This window comes from Electrophorus electricus, chromosome 10 (genome assembly GCF_041902795.1).
Source record: "Electrophorus electricus isolate QZ-2024a chromosome 10, ASM4190279v1, whole genome shotgun sequence".
In the NCBI taxonomy this organism is placed as follows: Eukaryota; Metazoa; Chordata; class Actinopteri; order Gymnotiformes; family Gymnotidae; genus Electrophorus; species Electrophorus electricus.
In genome coordinates, this window is record NC_137506.1 from 9,309,404 (window position 1) to 9,322,418 (window position 13,015).

Below are 13,015 nucleotides of genomic sequence, written 5' to 3' on the forward strand. Positions count from 1 at the left end.
ATGAAACGATATAACATTTATTACTGCAGTGCACAAGGACTATTGAAATTTGGGAGAAAATGAAAGGTATTGGGTTTAAATGGGATCGTAACAGGAAAAGTATTAGGTATGGAGTGTTTAATGAGAATTTGACTGAGAATGTGAAGGACAAATGTGACAAATTCGAAGATTTGGAAAACACGATGTAAAATGATTATTGAGCAATGTATAATACCTGCAGAAATAGTTTTTAAACAGATTGTGTGTGAGTTAAAAATGTTGAAGACGTTTGATATGAGAGGAAAAATTCCCTGGACTCTTTTGGACATATAAATGGATGATGTATACCTAATTTACAGATGTAAATTGTGTTGTTAATTATTAATGTATAGAGTGAAGGTAGTCTGTGTCCTTTGGTAGATATTGTTTGTGAGGTTTTTGTGATGGAGTGTTTGTATTGAATTGAATTGAATTTTCTTAATAAAGTCAATTTAAAAATGGAGAAAGGCGGTCCTAGAAACATTATTTATTTAAGTGAGTTTCGAACGAGAGGGTGGGATCCATAACTCCAAGATCTTTAACCGTTAGATAAGATGTGATTGGGAGACCATTGAGGTTCATTGAGTAATTAGAGAGTGGGGACCTAGCTGACTCTGGGCCTAATAGAAACACCTCTGAATGTCTCCGAATGTTAGAAATTAATTAAAAATACTAATGTCAATGTATTTACGACACATGCATTTAGGACATGTAAGTTTTTCAATCACAACAAAACATGTTGTTGTATTTTTTGCATTATGCTTACTACAGAATTAACAGTCAAAAGTTCAGTGACTTTGCATGCAGAGTTGTAACTCTGCTTATTACTAGAACTGTGGCTAGAATCAAAATCAGTGTCATTCCTAAATCCCCAATCAGCTAGTCGTGAAGTTAACATTCAAATAGAAAATAAAAATGCAGACTTCAGAATTAGTTAAATAGCTGAGGGAATAGAATAAATTATCCGTTGCTACCCCTGTCTTTTATCATCCCTCCATCCCTCCATCCCATGCCATCTTCCTCTATTATTTGCTTTTCTATTTTGTTCTGGTATCTCCTTATCTCTTTTTTAAAAAAACATTGGCCAAAAGCAGCTGCATCATTACCTGGTTTGGGAACTGCACCACCTTTGACCGCAAGACCCTCCAAAGAATAGTGAGAACAGCTGAGAAGATAATTGAGGTCTCTCTTCCCTCCATCACGAACATCTACCTAACACGCTGCATCCGGAAAGCCACCAACATTGTGAAAGACCCCACAAACCCCTCACATGAACTGTTCACCCTTTTGCCATCTGGAAGAAGGTACCGCAGCATCCGGTCCCGCACCTCCAGACTGTGCAACAGCTTCTTCCCAGAAGCCATTAGACTCCTGAACTCTGGCTAACTCCAATTCCAATTCAGATTCCAAAATGGGCACACACACACACACACACACTCACACTCACACACATACACACACACACACACATACACACACACACACATACACACACACACACACACACACACACGTACATACATACATACACACATATATACATATCTATACACACACTCACACATTGTTTTGCATTGGACCAGTGCTGAAGTCAAACGTCACACAAATAAACTATGCACTCCTGTTGCAGTCTTGCACATTATCCTACTTGCTGCTAGAGTACTGTACTAAACCAACACTGTACTCTGAACTGTTCTGGCTGCTACCGGTGACTGCTATGTTCAGGGTAGCATATCACTGATTGCTATGCACAAATCGCTTTACATATGCCCAGTACTGTGTACTGTACTAAATTGCACTGTCTACTCATTTTCTATTTTTTATTTGTCCTGTCCTGTGTTTATTATTGTTTATTTAATGTTTATTTAATGACATTTTGCACTATATTGGACTGTTTGCACTTGTGTAGCATGTTGTCTGTTGCACTGTTGTTTTCAGGTTGCACCATGGTCTTGGAGGAACATTGTCTCGTTTTTGTTGTGTACTTCTATATAGCTGAAATGACAATAAAACCTCTTGAACTTGAACTTGAACTTAAAGTCCCTCCAGACAGGCCAAGCCCTACAGCCTTGTACTGGGCCGCAGGATCAAGCAGCGCCTGTGGGAAGCGCTCTTCTGTCCGACTCTGCGAGAGGAAGTGAAGCCTGATGGACAGTTCGACGTGACTGAGAGCTTCTCTACTCCAATTTTCAACAGCTTCGTGCCGCACTTTGAAGTGGACATGAGTGGAGAACCCATGCCTGAACAGCCTAAGAAGAAAAGCCGAAGACACTGACTTTATTATTATTATTGTGACTGTTATTGTCATCCTTGTTTGTATTATTGCTATTATTCTTATTATTATTGTGATTGTTGTTATTAACTTTTTATATTCTATATGTAGAGTTTCTGTATTGTTTAAAATTTGTTTAAGCTTTTCTTAATTTTAAATTTAGTCAGTCTGTCCCTTGTAAAATAATTGTGTAATAGTTCATGAGATGTCACTGTAATAACATTTTAAAATTATTTTGCATTATAATAAATGTACTGTAAATAACAGCTTTAAATGTTTAAGGTGTGGCATCTTAAATAAATTGATAGAACTGTACATCTTTTTTCTAATGTTACAATTCGAGTCTTAATTTACATCTCTTATCAGTGGAAGATGTACTTGCTCACACCTTTCCTTTAGATTCCTTTTGTACACACTACAGACTGTGACCATGAGATGCTTGAATAAAAATTGAACATTCACCCTTGTGTATGAGTGCTGAATGTTAGCTAATGCATGATGATGAGCCTATCCTTGTTGAGTTACTTACTGAGGTCATTCTCATAGCAAGTTCATTACACCTTGTGTACTTGTTGTAGTGCAGTGAGCAGTTTCAATGTTAGTTACAATCTTAGTTATCAAAGACTCATTCCACCCAACCACAATACATCAGAGAGCTGTTTTGCATGTCAGTGCATCTTCACCTTGAGCCACAAAGTTAAATAGCTTTTAGGCCTGGTTCAGGCTTCAGTTCTTACTTCACAGTATTCTCACTGCTGAGCTGAGTATAGAATTCATTTTGTGAAAATAAATGTTTTCCCTCAGAATAGGGAGACATATCTAGAGTTGTGGGGCACAGCAGAACCACTTCAAACTGGCAGTGTTTGAGTGCTGTCATATGGCAGATTAGGTCTAGTGGAGCTCATTTGATGGTGCAGATAAGAAATTTGGGTAACATTACTGAAGGGCACTGTTCAGAGTGCTAGATGACTCCCACATAAGCCCTTAATGACAATTGACATAAACATACTTGAACATTTATAAATGCTTATGCCAACAAGCATCAGCTGACATTAATAGCTGCTTTTGACATCTTTGATATGAAGTTAACATAACTAAATCAAGTGGCACATTTTTGGTAAGATTAGGAGATGTAATAACGCTAGGTGGGGAGAAATTACATCACACATTATAACAACTGACTTTGCAGTTATGTGGGTTTTTTTATAACTAAAATTAAATAAAATTTTAACAAAATGTTTAATTAATAAAATATTTTATTCTTTAATCCTTTAATGAAGCATCATGTTCTTCAGGTCAGTGAAGACCTGCCAAAAATACTGCGGGTCATTGTTAATCTGCAGCATCTTGCCACTCATGCGGTTACCAATGTCCAGGGATCGGGCCCAGAAGGCCCCTTTGTTTTCCTGCACCAGGAAAGCTTTGGCTGGGTAGCTGATCTCCTCACACATGTAGGAGCAAGACACATACAAGCATGTGAGCAGCACGGCCTGCAGCTCCTCCTTGGTGGCCACCTCAGCTGAAATGATGTCACGGCACAGCATGAAGAGAAAGACCACGGTGCCTGGAATGAGGAAGCTTTGCTCCTGCCATTCTGTCAGTGTCACGTAGCGGTCCACAATGCGCAGCCACTGCACGGGCTCGTCAGTAGTCAGGTCCTTCAGCAGGCAGCAACGCCGCCACAAGAACGCACCCAGGCATGTGAGCAGCTCGCTGGTGGAGGACTGCATGAGCAGTCTAGGCATGCTTTCAGTGCTGGCCTGGCCCAGCCTTTCAGGCTTACTCGCAGTGGCAGACTGGGTTAAAGAAACATCACTAAAGACAGTTCACAACTGGAACCGGATTATGAGTGATAACAGTGGGCTCAACACCTTCCTGTCTTTTGTCCTCATGTTGGTTGATAACGGTACTCACAGTAACTCCATCCAGGCCATTGCCAGAGGCAAGCTTCATGGACCGCTTTGTCTTGGGTGACAGAGTATTTGCGGAGAAAAACGGTATATCGATATTAGTACATCCATGGCTTATTAAATTCCATTTAATTAAATTCCATTACATCCATGGCTTATTAAATTCCATTTAATTAAATTCCATTTAAATTCCATTATGTATTCAACACTGGCTACAGATGTTATGTAACAGTCACCCCAAACGCAATCCACACGCTGTCTTTTCCCCTTTACCGGCACGTGCGCACTTAAACGTTCCAGTGGAGCAAGGAGTAAGCATAGTTTAGAACATGCGATGCTGATCCTTGCGTTCCGTGGATCAATGCCTTTGGGACAAATATGTTAAATATGTCATACATGAAAATGTGTGTGCTGGTTTTCTAATCAAACAGCAGGCTCCAATGGATAGCAATGCTGACCACTTTAAAATGCACCCATTCTCTTGTTTGACGGCACTTGTTAAAAGGGTTGAACTAACAGAACAAATGAGGGCTGACGTTCAGGCAGTCTGCCACATTAATGTCTAAAGAGCCAGTCACAAAATGCGACAAAATCTGTTCCTCTTTGGCTAAATTGACTGACACTGAACTTTAATTTTTCTGTTGTTATCGTTAGCTAGCTAGCTTTGCGAATGAACCTAGCTTGACTATCATGTTAGTGTTTTATTTTCTTTATTTACTATAATTTTTTAACCAACTAATTGTTGCCAGCTTGCTGTGAGACACCAGATCTAAAATAATGGACTTGCTGCGTTGTATTTGTAGAAGCAATGGCAGATATGACGGAAAACTCGCTAGTGCACCCGGGTTACCTTGCCTACTGATGAAAGTACAATCGACCATGGCAGAGACAGAAAACTAGCAATCTAGTTAGTTATCTGATAATATAACTTTACCCCTCTAATATTAAGGGATTACCATCACAGATGCCTGTATGTTCAGAAAACCCATCCCCAATTAGATAGTTTTAAGATTAAATATTTCAATAGAAAATAAAGATGCAGACTCCAGAATTAGTTGAAGTGAATAGCTGGTCCTGTCCTTTATTGCAACTTAAATATAAACATGCTTTTGAGGGACCCTCCGGAGACTGTCTGAGGGGGAAACAAGAGTTTAATTCTTATAAATTTTTTCAAGGGCAATTATGGAAACAACCCTCCTTTTTTTCCATATTGTTCTTTGTAGTTTCCACCATTATGCTCAAATTACACATGACATTATAAAAGCTAGTCACCTATGAACCTGCGGGCTTATATAGAAGGGAAAATAAACTATGGACTATTCCTGCTCTGCATTCTTGCGTATTTATTTATGCTAGGCTGTACATAACGCAGCCTTAAAAACATGGGATAAAAATCCCGATGTAACACAATTCAGGTTCTGTCTAAATACATGGCTAGCTAGCTAGTTATTTTACAATCCCATTTAGCACATATATCGTCGCGAATGTCCTGAACAAAACGCGCTGTACCTAATCCCCATAAATGACATATCTCTCACTGAATAAAAACGTGTATGGTTCAACAGTATACAGTGGGAGAAATGGCGATCACCTTTAAAAGGATTTCTTACTGTAGGCCTATTATAAACAACATGGAGGAAATTAAAATAAAAATACTTGAGTCAGACCATGGGCACAGGCTGCTAATAAATCAGGGAAATGAAACTGGATGGACTGCTTAATTTTGTAACAACACAACATTTATGGTGACAAGGATGTTTCACACATACACTCTTAAGTGATGCTGACCTCAATATCCATATTTTACATTGTTAATGTAACACTATAGATGAACCTAAACCTCACATTCTCATCACCTTGATAAGCTTTTTGAAAGTTCCGCTCTGCACGTCTCTGAAAGGCAGGTGAGTTAATCTCCTGGAAACATAAAAGCATGACCCTAAATCTTTCACTTTGTTCTTATATGCGAGTTGTCAATAAGTCAAAATTCTTGTTAAAACTCTGGAACTCTGTTGCAGCTCACTCTCCCTGTTTTGCATTGCCAGATCGCTGGACAGGAGTATGTCCAGCTTTGACACACGTGCCCTGCGCTGACCAGTACCGCCAGCAACCACAACACGTGGAGACGTAATCCTCTTTAACTACTTGTCCTTCCTCCACGTATATACACTCAAAACTCCAGTTTAGAGTGGTTAATGGCACTAACACCAGCACACTGTACCGGTTTGTTCACCTGTAGTCAGAGATGCACGGACCCGTTGGTGCGTATGCGTAACTCGGAGCAGGTGCTGCTCTACAAGGTTATGCTGCTGCTTATTGTCACTCTCTCACCAGCACAAGCCCTCATCTACTTTAAGAAGGCTAAGTCACTGATAATGTAATAACAAACATGTTTGACAAAATACTAGGTCATGGTTTGCAGTCTGAAGTACTTCTGACCTGCTGAGAGTTAGCCTGATTTGATTTAGCTTGTTCTTAACCTTTGTTTAGTATGTTACTTAAAAGCTCATGGAATTATTTCAGATGTAACATACATGTACCTGACCATTTTCACTGAAAGAGACTGGTAGCTACAGGATTACATGAAGCTACAACCAAAAACGATTTCTAGTCACCGAGCATTATTGGTGTGAATAATTAGAATTTAAATTAATTAATATTTTGAAATTATGTAAATATGTTGCAATCTTGGAAGACAGTTTGTATTCTGTTTCTATATGACAGTTATATATTTTTTTGTTTGTTTGTTTTCTTAATGTAATTGACAATCATGATCTTATAGTTTGTTTTTTAAGTGTGTTTCCACATTACCTTTGACTGTTGTATGCCTTGTATGACTGTTGCATTTAGCCCCTCATTCCATCTCTAATTTTTGACATGTACTCTTGACATAAGTCTTGCATAAGTGGAAAGTCGATCAGCCCCCGTTTAAAAATGGTGAGCTTTTACTGTCACGTTAATAACATCACGCACGCGCACACATAATGCTTCGACTGTCCAGCACATTAAATATCTTCTGAACATTATGGAGGGTGTGCATAGTTACCAGTTCCCTTCGTGCAAAAGGGTTGTCTTAGGTTATTGTAAAGACTAATGCATATTTGGAATCCTATCTTTTGCTGAGATGTTACTAGCTCACACGATACTCAAAAATGAGCACAATCATTGAAATGCGGATATCATTGGGTACAGGGGTGCCTAGCCATAGTCATGCATAACTGAATATAAAAGGCTGAACAATCTACTATAAGCAATTGCATATTTCATTAGGGTTTTTTTTAATAAGCTGTAGTAATTTCAGGAGCTCAGGCAGGGGCATATTTATACTTATGAGTGGCTATGCAACGCCCACTGAAATAAAAGCTGAGGATGTCATTGCAGAGGTAGGAGGAGCCAGAGCAGAATATTACATTGCTTGAATAGTGGCTCTGTCTGCCCTGGGGGTATTATTGAAACCCAAAGGATGGAGAGAGAGAGAGAGAGAGAGAGAGAGAGAGAGAGAGAGAGCATGTGTGAACACAGTACGACCCCCCCAAACGTCTCCCCGTGTGTGTGTTTGCTTGTGTGTGTGTGCTCTTCGTTGTGTTGTTATTGTTTGCACATATAAGTCATTTGTGTAAACGTTAACATTGTCAGTGTTTGATCCCACGATAGCCTTAGTGCTACGTTGTCTTCCATGTCTCTAAATAAACATCGTTGTATGCATCACGGCTCCTCTTTTGTATCCTGCCAAGCCTCCCTGCGTTACAATTATGATAAAATTTGATAAAATACTAGGTCATAGATTGCAGTCTGAAGTACTTTTGACCTGCTGAGAGTTAGCAGAGTTTAGCCTGTTCCTAACCTTTGTTTAGTATGTTGCGTAAAAGCTCAAGGGAATATTTCAGATGTAACATACATGTAACTGACCTAGTAGAGCAAAATTACAGAATTGTAAGGAGGAAGTGACGTTCTTGGGGCATATCATTAAGGGAAATACACACAGGTTGTCTCAAAACCGAGCACAAGCCATAATTTCGCTAACTAAACCATAGTGGCATACTCCCCTCTTACTGTTTTAGTCCCACACGCAGTACACCGAATACTGCAGGACCAAAGAGTGTCACACTTATCAGCCCAGTGGTAGCTGAGATACCACACCACCCTCTTAGATATGCCTAATATAACTGTCAAAAGGTGTATAACACTGAACCCAGCTACACTCCTTCCTACGGAGGAGGATGGAGATCCATAAGACTGCACAGCAGTCTTAGCTGAAGTATATATACCGTGGATTGATCTCTTTGAAGAAGCCATAAGTAACTCAGACCTATGCCTCTATGTGGATGGGTCAGCAAGCAGGGATGACACAGGGGTCAATAGGGCAGCATACGCGGTAGTAACAGATCATGAAATACTTAAAACAGAAGTATTACCATCCTCCTATTCAGCGCAGGCTGCTGAACTAGTAGCACTGACGGAAGCATGCAAACTAGCTGCAGACAAAACTGTTAATGATTTTGGAGCCATATGGAAACATAGGCAATTCCTGACAAGCTCGGGTAAATATATTAGACATCACCATCTTGCTAGAAGCCATTTCGCTGCCAAAGACAATTGCAGTTGTTAAGTGTGCAGCTCACAGGACTACAGAAGACCAAATCAGCAAGGGGAATAATTTTGCAGATAGAGTAGCAAAGGCAGCTGCAACTAAAACCGCTGTGCAAGCAATACAGGAAACCGCTGCTACCCCGCAGGCCACATTACGGAAGATTCAGTCAGGGGCCACAGAACTGGACTGGTTGTTGTTATCCAGCTGTAGTGCGCCCAAGGACGCAGGTGTATACACTTCCCCATGCCAAGCAGCACAGGGTGAGGAGAGACATAACCAGCACAGACTATTGTGGTAGAATTCTGAGGGACCCATGGACCACTCCGGGTGAAACCATTGGTTGGTCCCTTTTCCTGGGCGGTGGCACAGTAGCAGCCCTGCAAAAGATCAATGGCTTAGCTTATCAGTTACTGCAAGTAGTTAATGATACCTTAGCAGCAATAGGTGCCTTAAAGATAGAACAACAAGTGATAAGGGCAGTAGTGCTTCAACATAGAATGGTATTAAATCTCCTAACCATGAAGGAAGGAGGAGTGTGCAAAATGATTAACACTTCCTGCTGTTTTTACATTCCAGATCTCAGCGCTAATATTACTGATTATATGAATCATATGCGATCTGCCTTCACTCCGCAGCCTACAGTTCCAGGTGGTTTCTGGGAATGGCTGACGGCCTGGTTGGGCAGTTGGGCAGCGAACCTAGCAGCTGTAGCGTTGCCCATTCTGCTACCCATTCTTCTTCTTCTTCTGTGTTTACCTCCTTTTTTGTCATTGCGTGTCAGACGTATTTCTAGTGATTTCACCATGCCAGCGCTCAGCGGTCAAGCCAATGACCAACCCCAGCTCTGTGAAGACATTCCGCTCCCCAAGATGGGCGGTGCTGGTGATCCACATGAAGACATCGTAGTACTATTTGCTGAATAAATGTGTGATAATGTGTGATATAGAATAAAAGGGGGAAATGTTGTGGAAATTTACTTTGTTTCATTTTGTGGAAATTTACTTTGCTTTATTTAACTTTGCTTTATGTTTCTATAGTCACAGCATAACAGTCTGCAGATAAGCATGTGAGTCAGGGACACCAGCTGCTCACATACCGTTCTAACCATAGAGATAGAAGAAGCCTTCAGCGCTCAGGCTAACCAAAACATGAACTAGCAGATACTCTGTAGGAGTCGTTTTTCTTTTTTTCTCTTTCTTCTGTTCTGTGTATAAGGGGAGGGGGACCGTACTGCGGGTCAGTTCTCTTACTCTGTTATACAGGGGACAGAACCCAATAAACTTTTACTCTTTACTACTCAATGCATAAAGCTGTCTGTGTTTGATATGCTCTCATTTTCCCACCACATCCATTTAGCAGTACTTCTGAATAACCAAAATGGCTTAAAAGAGCTGAGGGGATGTTTGAAACTGAGTGATAAGATGTTCAGCAATTTATATATAATACAAGGCAGTAAATTAAATTGGGCTGAACTGGACAATAGTACCTGGCATGAAAAGTATGTCGTAGAGAGAGTAACAAAAAACTCAACCTCTCACGTCGCGCTCTGAGATGTCTCTGTCACTGTCTGTAGTGTCCTCTAGGATACTGCTGCCCTCACTAAAGTGTGTCACCCTGACCGGGTCAAACATCTCTTGAACATAATAACTACACAATGGAAAATCAGCTTCAAGTGCTGCATTGAGCTAGAGTGCACTGTAAATGGCCAGATACAAATGGCAATGTCAGTAGTAAATGTATATATGCAGTCATGGAACAGGACCTAGCTGTAGAGCACAGCTTTAAGGTGCATATTATGATTTGCTCTTACCAATCATCCTCCTGGCTGTGTCTTGCTCTTTTGGCCAAATGTTTCTCTTCCAAAGCAGACAGACCAGACTTGCTGCATATTACTCCGTGCACTATAAATAAACCACATGTATAATGCCTTGTAAACAATGGAAGAAGGGAAATTTGAATTGTGACTACTCTGTTAAAGGAGCGGATAAGGCAACCCACCCAAACCCCCCGAAAGCTGTATCCCTAATTGCTATGCAATAGTCCTGTGATTAACTCAAAGGCTGGAGAAGTTTCACCTTTCTCTATTTGAATCCTGAAGGCTGTTCGGTTCCGTCGCCCACAATCCATCCTGTGTAATTAAACATTCACATCATAACTCGACCCCGTGTAATAGGGCAAACTCACTCGGATGGGGGAAAGGATTACAGACGACCTGTACTGCTGCCGCAACTCTGCGGCCATTTCAACAACATCCACATACATTCCAGCAACATCCTATTATAGGACACAGTGGGCTTAAGTACACCCATTTAATAGCATGTTGGACCTTCTTTGGCCTCCAGAACTGCAGCAATTCTTTCTGGCATAGTTTCCACTATGTGCTGAAAATACTCGGCAGGAATCTTGGTCCAATCTTCATAGGATATTTTCTCTCAAATTACATGGAGGGACTGACATGTTCTAAACTGCCTGTTATACTCTTACAGCTGCTTTGAAATACAAAAAAACATATTTATCTTCCACTCCACTCAAGGATGGCCACACTTGGAATTTCCCTTGGCACATTTAAAACATTGTGTGAGCCAGATAGCTTCTGTTTTCAACCTTCCAATGCTCTGAGTAGTAGTGTTCCATGCATATGAGATGCTTCAACACGTCCATGCGTGTTGTAAAGAAACACAGTGTAAGCAGTATTAATGAAAGTGCATCTCTACCTCAAACTCACCAGTGTAACAATTACAGTGTGTAGAATCTAATTTTAAATGGCGATCAGCCTTCTTAACAAATATCCAATAACAAATAAGCAGAACTCACCTTGTTGAGTGTTTGTGTTTGTTTGTGTGTGTGTGTGTGTGTGTGTGTGTGTAGTTTTAAGCATTGCAAGGCACTTCAGGGTTGCCAGGTGGAGCCTTCCTGAAGACCCTGATACTGAAACAGCATTAAAAGCTGCAATGGCACTGTAGTTGTATTTATCTGCACTAATACAGCTTTGAACTATTGCACTCTTACATACAATAAGTTTCTGTGTACCTGTGTACATTTCTGTGTACCTTTAGTAAATAAAGGGATTCTATTCTAATATTAAAAGTGCTAGAAGTGCTGAAACTCCAAACAGTGAAGAAACCAGTGGAGCTTAATGACTGGACAGATGAAGAGAGTGAAGTGAGGAGTTTCCTTCAGTGTCTGCCATGTCCCAGCTGAGGTGAGTGTGAAGCTTTTATTAGTACTATAGGAGTTGTGTTTAACTTTGAAACTGATGGTGTCACAGCCATTTGTGGCCGGGAGTCTAAAAGAGCATAATTGGCTGTACTCTTAGGGAGAGAGAGAGAGTGGCATACACTCTCTCCCTTGTTAATTACAGAGACACCGTGCAATCAAGGGCGTCTATAAGTTCACGCGTCAGAAGGGGGAGGAAAAGACTATTTTCCGAGTACTTAGAATAACATTCCGTACTTTTTGGAGAAAATTTTCTAGAGTGTTTTCATGTAGAGAGAGAAATGAGTGGCTAAAATTTCAGAAACATTAAGGAGACAAATGGGGAATATATAACAGCTCTTTCCATGTGTTAGTGACACCAGCGTTCCCTCTTTTCGCAGATGGTAAAAAAGAGCCCTGACTCTTGCAAACTTCATTTTTTTGCAGAACAAAGAGAAAGATGAATAACTCGCTTTATGGCCTTTTTCCACTCATGCATACCAATTCCAGTATGCATCCAAACATTGTCAGAATAGTAGGAGTGCAGACTGTATAGCTTTGTCCCTGGTTGTCTAGTGGTTAGGATTCGGTGCTCTCACCGCCGCGGCCCGGGTTCGATTCCCGGTCAGGGAAAACCTCTTTTTTTGCTCATATAAAATGACAGATTCTGCATTAAAACATAAAGTTTGTGGGAGTCGGAGTTGAACCGACAGCCTAAGGATGACAGTTTTAACTTCTACTCTACCAATTGAACTATTGAAAGTGACGCGCAAGTAATCCCACATGTCCAAACACCAGTATGTTGGCAAGAAACACAGCCAGTTTTGGATGTTTCAATTGTTAAGTTCATTTGACACAAAGAAGAAAGATCACATTGCATAAGTTGTTCAGCTACAAACAGATATATCTTTTGATGACATTTGGAATCATACTGGACTTTGTGTACATGAATGGAGAAAGGCCATAAAAGGTTAGAATAACATTCAGTGCTTTTGCAGAAAAGTTTCGAGAGTTTTGTCATGTAGTGAA

The 13,015-nt window shown here is 40.5% G+C and overlaps 1 non-coding gene across 1 annotated transcript; it reads left to right on the forward strand.

The window, feature by feature from the left end:
- Positions 1-12,547: 12,547 nt before the first annotated feature.
- On the forward strand, positions 12,548-12,619 carry trnae-cuc (transfer RNA glutamic acid (anticodon CUC)). The gene has a single exon. It is a non-coding gene; the product is annotated as a tRNA-Glu (tRNA).
- Positions 12,620-13,015: the final 396 nt, after the last annotated feature.